We start from the raw sequence: 19,372 nt of genomic DNA, 5'->3' as shown, positions 1-19,372 counted from the left end.
CTTCCAGCTTATCGCTGGCACTGTGGTGAGCGTTCCGCGCAGGCCTGGCGACTCGCTGCTTGGTTCGCGACGCCTGCAGTGCACACGGTGGTGTGCGTAGCACTCGAGCGCGGGCAGTTCCTGTGGCAATATGTAACGAACGTTACACTGCTACAACTGCGGATAGCCAAGACTTCGCACACAGTTGGCGTTGCCCCAACACGAAGCTGCGCTTAGAATTCGCATTAAGCAGTATCGTAATCGTCGGTGAACTTTTTTTTTTGTTTCCCCCCTACAATAATGTACATCGGGCGCTGTAGGTATCTGAATAAATTAATAAATTTAAAAGCAGCATTTCTTGTTGCTCGTCTATGTTCCCTTTCTTGTGGCACGGCGATGCGGCAGGAGCCATGCTGCTAACAAAATCGCTGTTTTTTGTCCAGGCCCTTCTGCTCATACCTGCCGTCGCATCATCGACTACCGGCACATGCTCAGAGCTCAACATGGGTGATAGCGTGGGTGGCTCCGGCTACCAGCGCTGTCCCTTGCCTCCGGGGAAGACCGTTCTGCGCACAATCACCAGCACTCACTTGCCCTTCCCGTCATCAACGACGTCACAAGATCTGCTTATAAAAGAAAGCCTGCAACGGTTCTTCGGCAGTGGGCACGGCGATGCGGCAAGGGCCATGCTGCTAACAAAATCGACGCTGTTTTTTGTCCAGGTTTGTTCGAATTCATCTAACATACGAAGTGACGATCGTATGTTATTGATTGTGCCGTGCCCACGGACATGTGTACTGATGGCGTATAGTTGCTTGTGTGCTTGTAAACTGATTTTATGCGGCGATGTTGAGGAAAATCCCGGACCTACTGTCGAGGAAATGTTTAGGAAACTTCAAAGTGGCCAATCCGCAATACTCGGAGAACTTTCTGATATAAGGAATAGACTAGTAGTTACCGAAACCACAGTAAATGCCCTCAGCAATCGCTGGAATGAGTTTGACAAAATGTTGGCAGACATTCGTGACAAATCTTCAAAAATCGAAACTCTTCAGAACAAAATCGTTTTACTTGAGCAAAGGCTGGGCCAACAGGCTGAAAAAATTATTGACTTCGAGGATCGTAGTCGAAGATCTAACCTCGTCATTTATGGCATTCAAGAAGAAAGCGGAGAGGATGAACAAATGTTAAGAGAGTAGGTGATCTCGGATCATTTTGGCAGAAAATTAGGGCACAATTGCAAATCGGTGGCGAGAATTCACCATCTTGGTAAGAGTCACCAAAATAGGCCAGTCGTTGTCTATTTCCAAGACTTCACAGAAAAAGAGACCATAATGCGGAATGCGAAAAAACTGAAAGGCACTAATATACCGATTAGTAACGATTACAGTTCTTCGACACGACATAAGCGACTGCTTCTGTGGCAGTCCGGGAAAGAAGATAGGGCAAACGGCAAGAAGGTGATTCACGACAAACTAAAAGTAGATGGTGTACTTTACATATGGGATGAAGACAGAAACGATCGAGCAGTTCTGGCACCGAAGGCAATTACGCGCGATAGCGCTGAGGCTAGGAGCAAATCAGTGGATCTCAGCCAGAACGCAAAGTCAAATGCTTTATGAAACCATGCATGCGCGAGGCCGAAATATCTTAGAATACTTAATCTTAATGCTCGTAGCATCGTGAACAAAACAAACGAAATCGAGTGCCTCCTTCTTAGCCACGATCCCCATATCACGATAATAACGGAAACTTGGCTGCATGATGGCGTGGCAGACGAAGTAATAGACAGTTTTAGAATAGCGTACGCTAAGTTAGCGTTAGCGTTTGCGGCCCGCTATTTTCGTCACTTAACGGGAGCCCGCAAGCGGTTAGCGTATGACGCATGCGCAGTTGCGCGAAAAGCCAACGTAAAGCTTTGCGTACGCTTTCTAAAACTGCCTAATAGCTGACAAATCGCACCATATTTTCCGTCGTGATCGCACGTCACGGGGAGGCGGCGTCGCAGTTATCTTAAAAAACACACTATCAGCTACATTACTACCGCAGGTAGACCACCATGAAAGTCTTTTTTTTAAGATAAACTGCTGGGGACATGCACTTACACTGGGTGCGGTCTACAGACCTCCGTCTTCACCCCCTGAATTCTTGTTGTCCGTATCAGATTACATGTCGACGAACGTTAGCGGAACCCTGATTATGGCAGGAGATTTCAATCTGCCATCAATAAACTGGGCTTGCAGCACTACATTTCAATTGCTCGACAACACGTTACAAGATATAATGCTGACAAGCGACTTAGTTCAAGTTGTTCATGAAACCACCCGTGAATCCGAGGGGGGCGGCGCAATACTGGATCTTTTATTTGTAAGCAGAAGCATTGCTGATTATGCCGTTCGTGTAGAGCATGGTATATCGAACCATAAATTAGTTCTTTTTGCTTGCACCCTAAATAACTGCGTGGAGACTCGGCTTAAGAGCAAAACTGTCGAAAACTTTAATCAGGCGATTCTCGACGAGCTGTGGGAACTAGCAGATAATCTGAGAGACCACGATGGTATTACTTTGTGGAATAAGTTTAAAGCAACTGTTAATAAGTGCATTGAAAATATTGTTCATACGAGGCGTATTAAGTCAGATTGTCACAAACCCTGGGTTGATAGAAATATTATTCATTTGAAGCGCAAGATTAAACGTGCAAAGAAAAAAAAGCTCGCCAATAATGAATCGCTGCGTCAACTTCGATAAGAATTACACCGTGCGCTGTATTCCGCAAAAAATAAATATTTTGAGATTACTTTGCCTAGTTTTATTAAAACTAATCCTCAAAAGTTCTGGCGTTTGCTCAGCTCAAAATCTAAGCAAATAGACAAAATAACAGACGCGGATGTGCTTATAGCGGAACCTAGTGGCATATCTGACGTGTTGAATATATACTTCCATTCTGTATTCTTTCCAGCCGAAAGCGGCGTCCAGTCATTTGGGTCATCAGATTTTGATGATAACTTTATATCTGTAGAAAGTGTATTCTCCCTCTAACTGAACCTCAAACAAAGATCTTCAGGCGGCCCAGACAACATTCCCAATGTTTTTTTGTGCCAGTATGCCGAGCCTGTGTCATACATTCTCACTGCGATTTTTCGTTCCTGTTTAAAGCTAGCTATCATTCCAGATGATTGGCGTGTCGCCCGGGTAGTGGCAGTTCACAAAAAAGGAGACCGCTTGAAAAAGAAAACTACCGCCCGATATCCCTGACGTCATCCTGCTGCAAAATACTTGAACATATACTCGTACATTTCATAACCGAATTTCTTGAACATAATAAACTGCCATCTATCACCAACATGCATTTCGTAAAAACCTTTCAACAGTTACACAGCTTAGTACCACTATTCACGAAGTCGCTTTAACCCTCGATTTGGCCGGTCAGATTGATTTAATCTTTTTGGATTTTAGCAATTTTGACCGTGTGTCCCACAGTAAACTTCTAAACAAACTTCACAGTTTTGGCCTACCATCTTTTATTATAAAGTGGATAAAACAGTACTTGTCCAACCGAACTCAGTTTGTTGATGTCGATGGGTACTCATCCACGCGCTTGCCAGTTACGTCTGGTGTGCCTCAGGGAAGCGTCTTGGGACCAATTCTTTTTCTCATGCATGTGAACGATATTACCACTGCTGTGTGCCCTGATGTTCAAATTAGGCTGTTTGTGATTTTCAAAAAGGTAACATGCCAAAAAGACCAAATTTCTTTAAAATCTAGTCTAGCGAAAATCCACGAATGGTGCGCAAAATGGTCAATGTCCCTGAATTCCGAGAAAACTGTGCTGCTACGCGTATGCAATAAAAGACAACCTTTCTTATACACGTATAAAATTAGTAATGACACCGTCGCAGAAGCCACGGAGTACAAATATTTGGGATTGACAATCTCCAACAAACTCACATGGTCCTCCCACATCGAAAACATCTGTACAGCAGCTACTTGCAAACGTGGCTTACTTAGGCACAAACTGAAAAACGCGTCCTCCGGTGCAAAGCTTCTCGCCTACATAACTTATGTTTTGCCTAAAGTTGAATACGCGAGCTTAGTTTGGGATCCCCACTACAAAAAATATAAGCATAGGCTCGAGGTGGTACAGAGGCGGGCAGTACGCTTCATATTTAACAAATATAAAAGAACAGATTCACCGTCATCTCTAATGCTGGCAAATAAGATTCCAACCTTAGAGCAGCGCAGGAAAATATCAAGACTTAAATTTTTATTCTTGCTTTATCACAACAGACTGAATGTGAATGCGCGTGCATATATTCAGCCATTTTTGTCACGCACGTCAAGAAATCGACATGCACATAATCTAGTTTCTTATCAAACGCGCACTAACTTTTTCAAGTACTCTTTTTTTCCACGAACCATTTCTGATTGGAATTCACTGCCCGAAAATATTGTTTCTTTAGAATCTACAAGTGCATTTGAAAGTGCGCTACTTACTAATTTAGAAATGCAGTAAACCACTGAATGTTCACGTGACTTTTCTTTTTTCGTTTCGCTTTTACTTTTGCATTTCGTCTTTTCCTACACTACGTGTTTTATTGATGCAGTGTTACTTCATAATTTGCAAATACTGCATTTTACGCATCCGACGTATTTCGGGAAGAGTTCTCCTTGTTAACTTTGTTTTTTGTTCTACGATTGCCTCTTGCTATGTCTTGCACTCGATTACGGGAGTAAAAATTTTTGAAGTGAGGGGTGCGGTTGCTTTTTTCTTTTTTATCTTATAGTATGTGTCGCTCTCTTATGAACTGTGTTATTTTGTTATCTTGACAGGCTACGTTGGTTTCTTGTAATACTTCTAGATATGTCGATATGTTTGCTTTGTTTCCCTTTTCTGTGAGCTTGTGTGCCTTACGGCTCCATTTGTGCTTGTAAATGTACAAGTGTATAGTTACCCACCTGCATGGTCCTTCGTGACCGCAGTATACTGTAAATAAATAAAAAAAATAAATAAAATAAATAATCCGGCTCCACTATGTACCACGCGCGCGGGGAACCAAGTTTATTCTGCAATGAGTTCGCGCTGTTGATTTTATACTATCGATAGCGCTATCGATAGTATTTTTACCATCGATAGTTCGATAGTGACTCAGCTATCGATAGTATGGACAGTACCATAGATAGTTCTGCATCACTATTAGTTAGTGCACGCCAGAAACGATCCTCTAGTTTACGCACATATAGAATTTCTTATTAATTATTTACAGCATGCATATTGATTAAGGTCATCATGCGTGTACAGAAAGCCAAATATGCAGGCATTGGAAAGGGTTAAGTATACACTGCATTACAGTTACACTGAACCACGAAAACAACTTTAAATATTGCCTTGCATGACCGCTGTATAGTCCTTGACCTCGACCTGATGCATTCACTCACTGGCACGTCATTAGAAAACAGCCATTGGAAACTCGTGCATCAGGAACACGTTCGGTTAACGATCACGAATACGTTATAGAATGGCATCATAAAATGTATCAGACAGGTATAAGGCACTCACATGAGTCTGATGCATAAAGGCGTCAGCGAACAATAGCTGGGCGGGCTTGCGAACGGAGAGGCGAACTGCGCATGCGCGGTACGCTGTGAAAGCCAGCGTCTTTACGAAGCGAGCTGCTCGCCCGCTCATTTCGTCTCCTCAGCGAAGCGTGCGCAGCGGACGAGCGTGCGAGCGTTTTCCAAGATGGCAGCCCCCACCACAAGCGGCGGCGGCATGTCTTCGGCCGCACCTCCAATAAATTTAATAAAATCTAATAAAATTAAAAATGCTTTTACAATATCATTTTCGCAATAACTTCAATTTCATTCGGCAGGTGACGAAGCAAAGCATCTGCTCGATCGACAGTAACTTCAACCTTGTTCAACATAGTTTGAGATTGGGCTACTTGGTAATGCATCTTCACAATCAGCGCAAGAAGGGACAAGAAAGGAAACATAGACGAGCGCTGATCTATGTTCGTCAGCGCTCGTCTATGTTCCATTTCTTGTCCCTTGTCCGTTCTTGCCCTGATTGTGAAGCATGTTCAACAGGTGGCGCAGCAGTGCGCTCCGCTGAAACAAGCGGGGCGTCGCTCACCTCGTCCTTTCGTGCTGCGCTCGGCTGCCCTCTCCGCTCGCCCGCTCGCACCACTGGCTTGCAAACCCGCCGAGCTCACTCACTGGTATTTTATTAGCAGACTGGAACGGGCGATCTTAACGAACTACCTAGAGGCATAGAGTTTCCTAAAATAATTACTTGAGGGAACTCTGGCGCTAGTGTCTATGGGAGCTGCAACGCATGGCGCTTCAGCCAGCACGGGAATGATGGGTAGCACACGGATTTGTCTAAACTTCGTTCTTTCGGCTCTGTTTGGCTCCGCGTCGCCTGCATCCGCTTTGTCGCAAAACGAAGTTAAGCAAGAGTCAGCAGTTCCACTTCCCCACTTTAACCTTTTTAGGCTCACCAATTCAAATCTGGTTACGAAGTTCACAACGATCCATTCTTTTATACGAAAGAAAACCAAAACATAGCAATAAACAAAGCCACAAGTGCGTTCGAAGCCCGCAAGTACGAAGACTAGGCAAATCCGTGTACTACCCATCATTCCCATGGTGGCTGAACGATCGCAGCGCCAGAGTCTTCTCTAGTCAATTTTGAGAAACTCTAAGGCTAGATGGTGCACTTAACACCACGCACTTTCAAAGGGCATGCTAATCAACGTCGCGGAATCAACGTCGCGGTACGTTCGCGGAAGTAACCTACCAGCAGGACGCCGCTCGCCAACACTACGCCGCGCGAGAAATACGCACAAATTTCTTGATAAACGATCATGCCGCTGTTGCTGGTCAGTCATGGCTATCGACGTTGGTCGTCGGGATGAAGATGCGCCACGTGGCGTCAACGTGCGTGCATGCATGTCAAACGGTGCCATACAGGCCAAATACCCATGGCGATGTGCAAGTTGTTCACTGAACATTCAACTGTTTCTTTTTAAGGCACACTTCAGCTTCGTGTTATACCGATCCCTATGACAAAAGGATCAACAGCCATCTTTATTTTTTTTTCTTTTCACTTTACCGATGACCATCCTTCCATAGTTCTAACGGGCTCTGAAAATTAGAGGTGACCCTTGGCTGGCACGCGAGAGACGCCTGGGGCTGAACAAGCCCAACTTGCGGCGTCTAACAGATGAGACAACGGAGCACATTCCGCGAGTCCAAAGGATTGACGTTCGCGTGCCGCGCACTACAGCAGTGCGCTGTGAAATACGTGCAGCGGTGGGGCACTGTGGCCACTTGTGCTGCCTCGCCGGGTGCCCTTACCTGTGCCAGCCATTAATTGTGTGGCTCGTCACGCGCCCATCTTTGTAAAAGCAAGACCGGGGGAGCGAGCAGCATCTTGTCAACCACAGCGGAAGCGGCACACGCCAGCACTTACGCACTGCGCACATCCTCTCGACGATCGTGCTTTATGGTTTTTTTTTTCAAAGGCAGCCGGCGCTCGAAGGCAGCTTGCGTGAAAAATTCTGGCGCGCGCGTTCCTTTCAAGCACGGATCGCGGTAGCGACATGGGAAGGCTGCACCTGGCCCAAATAAATGCCACGTCTTGCGAGGCACAAAGCGTGCAGGTATCTCATGTTGGCGGCGTAATACAAGCGATGTGGGGGTCCTTGCAGCCGAGAGACAAAACATGCCGAGGAACATAGCACGTACGCTAGTGTAAGAGGCCGCGCTCGGAGCCACATTCGAGGTTGTGTGCTCCTTTCACAATGCGCGTTCGCCTTCGCACAGATTAAAAATGTGGCCCGCTTTTCTTGCCCCGCAGTTGATGTCTGCTTGGAAACTTGGCAATCTAGTGCGTGTGTTTGGTGCGTCCAGATTTAAGGCACACATACGGCTGCGCCAAACCACGATCATAGACATGCTTCGCAGAAGAAGAGTTTTAGAAATATCCATGACGGGAAAAGCGCTACTACAACGGAGACTTAGCAAGACAGGACAAGGCACTTGCTTTGTGATGGAAATGGCACTTATTCTAAATGCCATTTCTATCACAAAGCAAGTGCCTTGTCCTGTCTTCTTGCTAAGACTCCGTTTTTGTAGCGATTTTCCGATCATCAATTTATACCAACACGCTCAAATGGCAGTTATTCAGAAATATTTTCGCATGTTTTTTGAACCAGTGAACCGGTTCCGACAACGACTCGACGGTAACGCTGGGAAGGTACCAATTTGAGCGCACGTTCTTAAGAGATTCTTCGAGGGCGTACAGCTTTCTTTTTTTCAACCGCGAGAAAAAAAAAATGGCGAAGCTTGCACGAAGCATGAGGCTATGCACGAAGCCGCGCAAGGCTTGAACCCGCGAAACTGGACAATTAGGAGAACAAATCTGGTTGCTTACAGGTTGTTTCTAGGCCTTAGCTAGGTGACGCAGGTTGTTTCTAGATTGCTTCTAGGTCGTTGCGAGGCTTTAGCTACGTGATGCTAGGTTGTTTCTACGCTCATTCTCTGCGCAGAGAGGTTCGAGTTAAACCTCAGACAGTGACATACACGACACGCGCTGAAACCAAGCGTTCGCACCCCATAGATCTACGTGGCGGTTTACGTAGGCCTTCAATCGCTTCGGGATCTTCTCGCAGCTGTCTCGGCCTTTCCCGTTATCTCTCGTTGTACGTACTCGGGGTTTTCGGCTCGCCGCTGTCGCTTCGCAGCCATTTGTTTGCTTGCTTGCTTGTTCCTTGCATTTGGCTCACACCCACAACGAGGGGTTGGCCAAGAAGCCGGCGGTTAAAGTAAATTGGAACAATAAGTAAAAATCAGGCAATGGTATTTGTTGTTGGGCTAAGTGTTGCCTTCTTAATTTTCAGAGGACCACTGGTGAGTAGTGGGATTTACTCAATTTCTGTTGCACATTTGTTGGGATAACTGTTGCCTTAATTTTTAGTGGACCAGTGTTGAGTAGTCCGATGTACCCAAATTCTGTGCCACATACCCGTTTATGATGATGATAGCTTCTTGGTTCGTCGGGCAAGGAACGATTTGCTAAAGAGCTTCGCTGTTGAAAGCCGGCCTGCTTTTCCAGCAGCGCTTCACCGTTACGAAGAGAAATTCTTGACTTGCCCTTCAGAAATGTGCCCGGCTTGTGTGATAAAATACAGGGCAGAGGTGCGTCCAGACTTGTGCATTCGCCTAAGACCACTCGAAGGCGAAAGCCTTTCAACAGCCGAGCTGTTTAAGCTCGAAGTGAGTCCGGCGCTGTCCGCAAAGACTTGGGCTGGCCACAGGAATAGGTCGGCAAACTCACTCATGCGTCGACTCACTCAGACTCAGATCGAGCCGTGAGTCTGGGTGAGTAATATTTTGGTGAGTTTGAGTCCGGGTGAGTTCGGTTGAGACAAATTTTAGTGAGTCTGAGTCCGAGTGAGTCCCGTTGAGGAAAATTCTGTTTAGCCTGAGTCCGAGTGAGCCCTAACCACAAAATATATTTCTTGAGTGAGCTCCATATTTGCTTGCCGACCTATGGTGATAACTACTGAACTTCAGCATTACTATCAGCCTTAATACGGCTCACGTTGATACTCACTTCTACTCCCAGATACTTCAAATTTTTAGCGTTCATACGCCAGCTCAATATTTATTGATCCGAGGCGTGCCTTGACACCCCCCCCCCCCTCGCCAGATATTTCAAAGGAAGTTCTTGATAAATTTATCTCGTGTGAGTCATATTTTCCATAAAATGTCCTTACTGGTTTGCAGTCACTGATAACTCGTATGTCAAGGTACGAGATTAAAATGTGTATCGTAAAGCACCGATTATAAGAGATATTGGCGTTTAAGTGCGTCGCCATCCTGATCAAAAAAAGCTAATTATACGCTAACAGACTCATGAGTCGCCTCACTCAGACTCAGATTGGCCGTACTATAGTGGCCTAAAGTTACTAGTTACATGTGATCACTTCTGGCTCATGGGGAAGCCATTTTTAACAGTGGGACATTACACATGAATTTCATCATCAACGCTCTCTGCAAAGAAAACATCACTCAACAAATTTTCAATAATTATGACGGCGCGCTTCTACTTACAAAATAAATGCCCAAATTTTGTAGCAAAAAAAAAGGCCTAAATGGCATAAATCTGGGGGGAAAGTATTTGCGCACATGAACATTTTCTTTTTTTCAATTTAGCCTCCACAATTAAGGCAAATATTACGACTGTGCATGTGAATGTGTTCGGGTTAGCTTCGCTCGCTCGGGAATTTAATAACCAAAAACGTAGTCGCAGTAGCAAGAAGGAAAACTCATTTTGAATGCTAAGTTTATTAACAGCGCTAGATTACTGCAGGGACAACTTCCTAATGTAACTACAAATTGCTAAACGTAAGCAAAAGCTGCACTTCAAAACTGTCATCAGACAGCTTGAGTCACTTCTTAGCAAACACGTCCGCACCTACGCTAAATAGTACCTCGACTATGTGGTACTCGTGCATTCACTTTCAGGAAGAGCAGGTGGAAGCGCGAAAAGTTATCCTTGAGCCCGCTCATCGCGATGTCATGCGGCACCAAAGGTACCGAGACAGTCGCTCATCTTCAGCTGGCGACGATGTTGAGAAGGTATTTCCGAAAAAGTTATCCTCCGCGGTATCGGAGTTGTCTCACACCGAACCTTGATGTCTATAAGCCAAGAAAATCTCGACAGCTTGCTTTTGACGATTCCGAGGACTGCACTTCACTTGGCTTCATCGACAATCAACGACAACTTGAACCTCGTAGCAAGATAGCCGAAAATATAGCAGATTCGTTCAAGAAATGTCGGCCATTTTCTCCCCATTGCAATTTCCCCCGCACAACAAAGCACCCCGCGCGGGGTCGCTTTGTCAACGTTTGGCGGGCCGACAGTAGTCCGCCGCTGTGACACAATAACGTCGGGGCGAGCTCTGTGAAAGTGGCTTCTACAAAACTAATGAATTGTGTGTAAAACTCCCGGTATAACTGGAATAAAACGTAACGAGTAACCCTATAACTCACGTTACCGAAAAATGGTTACCGGTTACAGTTCTGAAATACTAACGAGTACGTTACTAAGTTACTGAAAAAAGTAACGCGTTACCGGTAACGCCGTTACCTGTAACGCGTTACTGCCGACACTGACAGGGAGAGAGCGGAGCGGTGGCGAAACTAGGAGTGCTGCTGAGGCAAGGAGCCGGGAAAGAGGGACACGGGAGGCGCCACGGTAAGAAGAACCGCGGACCTCCTACGACCCTGGAAGGGGCCAGAAGCAAGGGCGAGGCGGCCCTCCTTGTACTGCTGGATGTCCAGAGCACTTTCGACGGCCTGCCACATACGGCCATAGGGAGTGCTCTGGACGCACTCGGCATCGCGGGCGGTCTCCGTGCTTTCATCAGCGCCTTCCTAGCCGGATGGACCCTCCGGGTTCGAGCTCGACGCTTGATCCAAGCTCAATTTCTCACGCTCAATTTCCTCCCCCCCCCTTGCTACACTATATACTATACAAGGCTATGATGTGCTCTGCCAGCGTGCCTGGATAGCCGAGTGATTAGGACGCTTGCCTTCGGGTACGAGGGTTCGTGCAGCTTTCTCTTTGTCTATATCTCTCTGTACACTCACCCATCGGTGTTATTACAGGCCACGCCGAAGAAATGCGCGTTCTGGGAGCGAAGCAGATGGCCACGATGACGATCAAATTCCAGCGAGCGTAAACAACTTCGCTGTCAAAGCTGTGCTCGGCCAAGTGGAGAGGAGGATGAGAATAAATAAATTAAACGAAATATTATTTCTTGGGGAGGCTGGATCCAAACCTGGGTACCCATGGACGGAGTGCCAGTCACTCTCCTTGGGGGAGTATTTTCTTGTCCCATAGTTACCCCTCTTTTGCAGAGTAAATCACCCGTTTTAGAGGCAGAGTATAGTAATGACTCCAGACAGGGTTACAGTACTCCACCTCAATCAGTGTTGTACGGAACGACGTTCCAAGAACTCCGCTTCAGAAGCTGTTCTCCGCACTGTGGACGGCCGCCCTCAGCCAGTCATGGCGCGGCGCGCTACATATAAATGCGATCCTACGTCACCCCCGTGAACATGGCTTCATCGGTGTGGAAACACGTGCGCCATAGTGCAGGCGTAGTTAGACAGGCAGGAAATGATCCCATCGACAACACCCGCGTATGTGCCGGAACCAGTGTGCCTCTCGGGGAAAAAAGCGTGCTGACCAAAAGCAAATATAAATGCAAAAAGATTTCATCTTAACACATATCACGTCCAATAAGCACGAATGCTTCGCTTTGTCGGTGATAAGGTAATTAGAGTGAAATGCGCAAGCTTTTGTAGCAGGTGTCTTTTTTTGGACGGGAGAACGTCCCTAGCAAAGTTGCAAAGGGACCTTCCCGTTTTGTCCTCGCTTGTACTCTCACTTCTTGTCACATCACTTTCTTTGTCAATGTTTCCGCGACGTGTCGCTCGAACTATCTCGATAGGCATCGCTAGACGGTTGGAGCGGCCGCATTCTCTTTGTTGTTTTACAGCCATCACCTGAAATGTTTGCCTCGTGTCTAACTGCATAATATATATATATATATTCGACATTGTGTAGAATTAACAACCGTGTTTTTCCAATACTTGCATATGTGACTCTGTTTCTGGTATACTTGTTATCATGTAAATTTTGAATTGTATTTTGTCGCCATGGTTGTTCATGTATACGTGAATATTCTATATCAGTTTTTCCCTTTTTTTTGTAATTCTGAGAACTGTACTTTGCTTCCGTATTTTTGTTCTTGTTTACCTAGGAATACGTATGATTGTACTTCCCACCCTGCTGTAATCCCTCATGTGGGATTGCAGTATCTACAAATAAAAATAAATAAATCAAAACAAACCTTTTTTCAGAGCAGCCTGCGTTGAAATAACTTTTTCTTCAAGGCAAGCATGTCTTATTTAACTTACCCAGCCATTTACAGTGCAAAATATTGATTATTTATTTATTGGGAGGCAATATTTATCAAAAATTCCATTAAAAGTGGTAGTCACGCCAACCGTGATAAGTGACTAATGGGTGGCTTAATTCAGTAAAGCTTTGGCATTTGCCTAATTAAAGGTTGGGGCTATGCAATAACCTTGGATGAATAGTATGCAGTAAATATCAAGGAAGTAATGGTAAAAAACCAAAAAGACGGCAAAAAAGAGCGAATTTAAACTTAACCTGTTTGCAATATCAGCTGTGAATTCAAAAATATTCCATCAATTTCTCTTATTCTAATTTACTGCACAGATATATATGTTGTAAGTTATTAAACAATATTTCAGTTCACAGTACACACTGAGAAAAAAAATTTATGATAATTTGCGTCACATGATTTGGAGCAAATTCCTATTTTGAGAAATACGTAAAAAAATATTTCAGAGCTTGCAAAAGGTGTGCCTGCCCCTTGTGGCCGTTTTTACAGACTTAAAAGCAATTAGAAACACAATGTTATATTTAATGGCATCCTCTTATGTAACAGTCAAAATAAAAAGTTCGCCAGATCCCACGCACTGTGGGCATGGCCTCCGAGATGGCGGGCGCGCGGCGGGTTTCTCTCCGGCCGTCCCAATCGCCGCGCTCCCCAGCAAAAAAAAACGAACATCGCGTCGCGCGCCCAGCTACCGCGAGATCGCGCACCCACTTGGGATTCCGTAGAGTTCCTGTATATGCTACCTTTAGGTAGCAGAGTTGCGCATCTGTCCTCCAAACGCCGCTAGCAACCATGCATTGCGGAGAAGCTGACGCTCGGGCCAATTTTTGTATTTTTCGACGCCGCCGCTCAGCGAACTGCATTAACACTCGTCATCGATAGCCAATGTTTATCGCCGGTATTCGACACACCAGACATGTTAATCGGCGACACGGTAGGCATGTCGCCTGCAAAAACGGAGTGCGACTTCACCGCATAGCTGTGGTTGCTAGCCAGACCTATGCGCAACTCTGCCACCTAAAGGTAGCATATACAGTAACTCTAGGATTCCGGCGGCAGCGGAGACCGCGGCAGAAAGCAGAGCGCTCGGGATTACAGCGTGCGCAAATTTTTTTTTTTCTGCGTACGAGCAAGCATTGCCGCCAGGATCTTCTGGTTGCACTGAAGGCAAGTATTTTCTTTCTGTTCCTGCATTTATTTTGGTCCAGTTTACAGAGAAACGCACGGACACTGCTGAATTTTCCTGCTATAAATTATTGTAAGGAGGTATGAATTCGCCTGTGGTAGTGTTACTTTTTTTTCATTACGGTCCGTTTTGTCTCGGCGCGAAATACCTTGATTTGAGAAAGATACAAGAGCGTTCTAGCATTCTTCCTTTCTGGAGACTTGTATGGATGAAAACTGGGCTAATTTTTGTCGTTGAATCATATTGCCCTCCTATCGTGACACATCGTTTTACTACTTGATCGCGTACGGATATTTATGAGTTGGTCAACCGAAGCACGGTTACGCTCTAGATAACAGAGTGTCCTGGTGATGTCACTGAAGTAAGATGATAAGTAATTTTGCCGGAATATTGTTGAAGGCTTCGATTAGCCGACTTACATTTACTCCACACGTCGTTCACAGTGAAAGTGCCTGAGTTGTCATCGCCTCCTTTTTCGTCATCCGGATTTTGCCTACGTTTTGGTAGCACAATGGCAATATCAGTATCGTGTTCATTTACTGTGCTCTCGACTGCATCCAAATCAATCAATCGATCATAATTTAACAAAACGCGCTGTAACCAGTCCATGGTCGTCGCAGAACCGGCGATTTTCAGTCTAGACCACGGTCTAGACGTGGTGGTAGTGGTTTGAAGAGGAAAAGGCGCCTAATTTCTGCAGCCCGGTCGGGAGCACGGCGCAGCGCCTCGGTCTAGACGTATGGCGACCGCCTGCAACCTCCTCCCTGTCTCCTGTGGCGCGACGGGAAGTACTTGGAAAGGTAAAATGGGGAAGCCTCGTGGGCGACTGCGAAGCATTGTGCGCTATGCGAGCGCGGCTTTCGCCCCAGACTTCATTGCGCCGGCGACATCGCGAGGAGAGAGCATGACGACTGCTGATGCCGAGTGCCGCGTTTGGTCGGCTCAGTTAGCGTTCCCCTCCAGCGTGCGCTCGACCTTATTTCTTTGTAACGCGCTCATGCTGCGACGTTTGCGCATTTTTTTATAATGCGAATGCATTTCTTAGTCGGGGGTTGTCCTGCGTCCCTGGCCGGCGTGCGCACAGATCTCTCCGCGCGCGCTCCTCCTCGCCCCTAGCAACAGCTGCGCCGCGCCTAGCAACCGGAGCAAGTGGTGAGCGGCGGAGGGTAAGGGAGAGGAGGAGCGCGCGGGCGTGTGATGGCGCTCGCATCGCGGAGCAGCGGAGGGTGAGGGAAAGGAGGATTGTACCGGTGAGGGCACTCGCATCGCGGAGCTCGCTCGGCGGAGAGAGAGCTCGGGCGCTCTTCCTCTCCGCGCTCGGACCTATATATATCATGCAGGGAGCGCGCGCTTTGGTGTCTTGATAGCGATGGAAGTCGGTGAAGTCGAATCTCTCGTGGCAACGATACCACTAGGACGAAGTGTAACACAATGCAACTCAAGCATTACGCCTCTACGTCCACACTCTCGTCTCTCTTCATTAATTAATCGCACACTCATCGGGTGCACCCAAATGCATTCGCATTTCCTCGCGATCCCTTCGGGGATGTGCGGCTTTTTTTTATCTTTCGTGCTTGTGTCGCTGGCGTTCTGCGTAAAGAAGACAAAACTTTGGCGTGGAAGTGGAAATGAATGTTTGATTCAAAAGCAGTGATTTATTACTTGAAGTTGCAGACTACTTACGGCTATATAACAAACTCTGTCAGTGCTGTCTTTTTTTGTTGTTGTTGTTAGAGAAAATGCTGTGAGGTCCTGTGTCTTCTCTTTAATTTCAGGTATATGGAATACTGCTGCGTACCCTTCTGCACCTGTTATACAATGCCTTTAAAATTTCCGTATAGAAGGAAGTGTCTGGAAGTTGTTACTAAATGAAATATAAACAAAGTGTTCCTAATGGAAAATTTCAGTGCTGCTGTACGTGTGTTTTCATTTCGCTATATGTTGTTACACCGAAGGAAAAAATTCACAAAAGAAGCATGCACCGATACCTGCTTTTTGCGATACTGCTTCCAAACAGACTGCTTCCGTCCCAGGCCTTAAATCTAGCTTACAACATTATCAACATATCTATAGTGGGCTCGGTGCCAGGGGTCGGCCGAAGCCCTCAGAGAACACGTAGGCGACAAGAAAAACGCGTTTTATTTACGAAGGCCCGGCAACGACTGATCGGTCTTCAGCGGCAGGGCGAGCGCGAGCCCCGGGCGTCATCACGCCCAGCCTCATCATCGTTCTTTTTTTTTCTTCTCCTTCGCTAGCGCCCCCATACTATACAGCCCGCAAATTTCGAAGCATAGTAAGTTTCTAGCACATGCGGATATCTTGCATAGGCATCGCTTTTCGAAGTGCTCTAATAAAGGCGGCGCAAATCTACAGCAAAAAAAAGCCCGTTTGAGAATCGATAGGCCTCGGCATTGACTTGGCCTCTCGTACACCTTGACCAGACATTTCCAAATCAGCGCGAGGTAATTAAAAGCGCAAAACCATTTTTTTTTTCCTCGCCACATGCAAGCTGCGCCAACAGCGCGGCAGCTTTTCCGATCCCAAGTAAGTGCGCCGCGGTGCGGAGAAAAGAGCGCGCCACGCCCACCTCGGGAAATACGCTCTCTCCGCGCGATTGGGACGGCCGGAGAAAAACACGGCGCGCGCCCGCCATCTCGGAGGCCATGCAGTGGGAATCGGTTTCATAAGAAGCAGTCATTAGTACTTCTATGCTGTTATTATGGCTTTGAGCCAAGCGTTGCGAGGTGGATCGACGTGTTTTTATAAGTGTAGTAGCTGTGTGCACTTCGCGGGCTTACCAGGCACGTCGACAATACTGGCGTTTAAAGGGTAACTTATCGTGCGACAGAACGTCAGTCCTCACGCGAGAGTACATACGCCAGTATTATCGAAACTAAGTGCACATTATGGTGCAATCATGTGAACATCATAAGTAACTTTCGTTATTATATTCCTCCGGGACCGCGCAATGCTTCAATATAGCTTGCTGAATGATAGGAATAGAAATGGAATGTTTATTAGACTGCTATAGAAGCGGAGCCAACAACACTTGAACCACAGACGTTCGTCTGGTATGACGCCTGTATCGTAGGAGTACATATGTGTTGTTTATTAGATGCGAAAGCATCTTATGCTCGGGGCAGTGTCCGTTCTGCGGCGTCCGCACCCATACTGCGCATGCGCCAAATTTCCCCCCTCTCCTGGCGTGAGCGATGCCTCCGCTTCGTTTCTCCTCTCCCGTTTCTCTCTCCGCCACAGCTGTGCGCTCGTATATAATGCGGCGCGTGCTCGCTCCCGTTGCACTCTCCTTCGCAACGGTGCTATGGACGCTCGCGAAGCTGAACGTAAACGGCAACGCCAGCAAGCGAATCTCGAAGCTGCGAGGCTGCGAAAGCGCGCGTTCGTTGTGCTTCCGTCACTCTCTCTGTGCTCAACGGTGTGCGAAACGCCATGAACAACGTCAACGCCGGCGCTAGTTGCAGCGGCAGCGCCACCGCCGCGGAGCGGAGAAAGGCTCGGGAAGACGAACGTAAACGTCAGCGTCGGCAAGCGGTAATTCAAACGCCTCGACAACCACCGTCTCATAAGCCACATAAGATAAACGGAAACTCGATGTGAACAGCGTCGTGAACGTGTAAACTTGAACCATATGCAATGTGGTTGTGCATCGAGTAACACTTATGCGAAGAAGAAGGAAAAGTGGGACAAAGTGCTTCACTAGAAGACCAACTTCGGGCTGTCCAGGAGGCCCGTGAGGCGGCGGAGAGCTTCGGGCTCTCTGTCCCGACGTGGGAGATGCCCTCTGCACCTTGCACCCATCCGAGTGTCCTTCAGGACTCCTTTTTTGGGCAATAAATTTTTACCACCACCATGCGCACCCCCCGCGATGCTTTCGCATCCCACCATGGTTGCCCGTAGGGGGAGATGATGTGTAATTTGCTTTGTTATGAAATTAGATCGCCAGCACCACAATTACAATTGAGGTTGCACTGACATTACGCCTGCATAGGCTATTTTTCCAAACAAGTTTAGAGACTTCACGTGGCTCCATGGTACAATACCAGATTGTTATGCAGAATGCCTGGATTCGATTCCTGCTGGGACCCTAATTTTCATTCTTTCCATTCGTAGGGTCAACGCTGCCGATGTCGGTTTTTTTAACGCTCTCGCATTTAAATTACCAATGCCCGTTCTCGCAGTTCCTGGGTAGAAAAGTCACAGTTTCACCGCAAGGGCGAAGCAATGAATGCGATAGGAACAAATTGTAGTGTTACACGAAGTGAGGCTGGCAGCTAACTGTTTTGTATCCGATCTCGCGTAACTACAAAACGCTGGTGTAAGAGAATACGGCCGCTCCAGGGAGAGATGCTCTCCACATAGTCACTTCGCGATGAGAGCGCTGCACACAGAAGGGTATACAAGCCGCCCGCTGTGATGGCTTTCGAGATAGCGCGCGCGCCAGCGATCACAACCGCGCCCTTAGATTCAAAGTTGCTCCTCGCGCTACGCCCCCCCTCCCCCTCGCGTCTGTTAAGGCTCGTTAAAGACGCGCGGGGCGTTTCCTGTCTGCTGCGACGGCAGGCCTCCCGAGCGGGGTGATGCTATCGCATGCACCCTCCGAGCGACGGAAATGGGCAGGCTCGTTTGAACTCTGCTTCGGCCGAGTTCGTCGCCCCCGCTTGCGCGCTTTTACCAGCGATAGGACATACAATGCGCGGGGGATCTTCTCAATTTGAACTTCATACCGAAAGGACATGACGGCGACGGCAAAAACCCATTGAGATTGTCCATATAATTGATATCGCAATAATATAAACTGTCCATCACCTGTGGCGCATACCCGTACACCGCGGCCCGTGGTAAACAGGTATGTGCCACACGTGTCTGGAGGAAAGGGTTTGTCGACGTACGTGACAGGATTTTCGCGTTATTCATGACATGAATAACGCGAAACCCGACAGTCATATTCGTCAAATCTTCTTACCCTTCTATGCCAATCTTGGTCTACAGCAAGTTAATGAGGCGATCATGAGAGCACCCAAACGTAAGCAGCTAGATAGAAAGATGGATAGATACGTCGACAGAAACCCTCAGTGCAAAAGGTTCGCCAAGAAATGCTTCGCATTTAAAATTTTGAAGTGTTTTTAATATCATTAATATAGACTAAACAACGCTTACTTTTGAATCCAACGCAATGTGGTTT

This window comes from Rhipicephalus sanguineus, chromosome 5 (genome assembly GCF_013339695.2).
Source record: "Rhipicephalus sanguineus isolate Rsan-2018 chromosome 5, BIME_Rsan_1.4, whole genome shotgun sequence".
Classification (NCBI taxonomy): domain Eukaryota; kingdom Metazoa; phylum Arthropoda; class Arachnida; order Ixodida; family Ixodidae; genus Rhipicephalus; species Rhipicephalus sanguineus.
The sequence above is the reverse complement of the archived record's forward strand: the minus strand, read 5'-3'. Positions refer to the sequence as shown.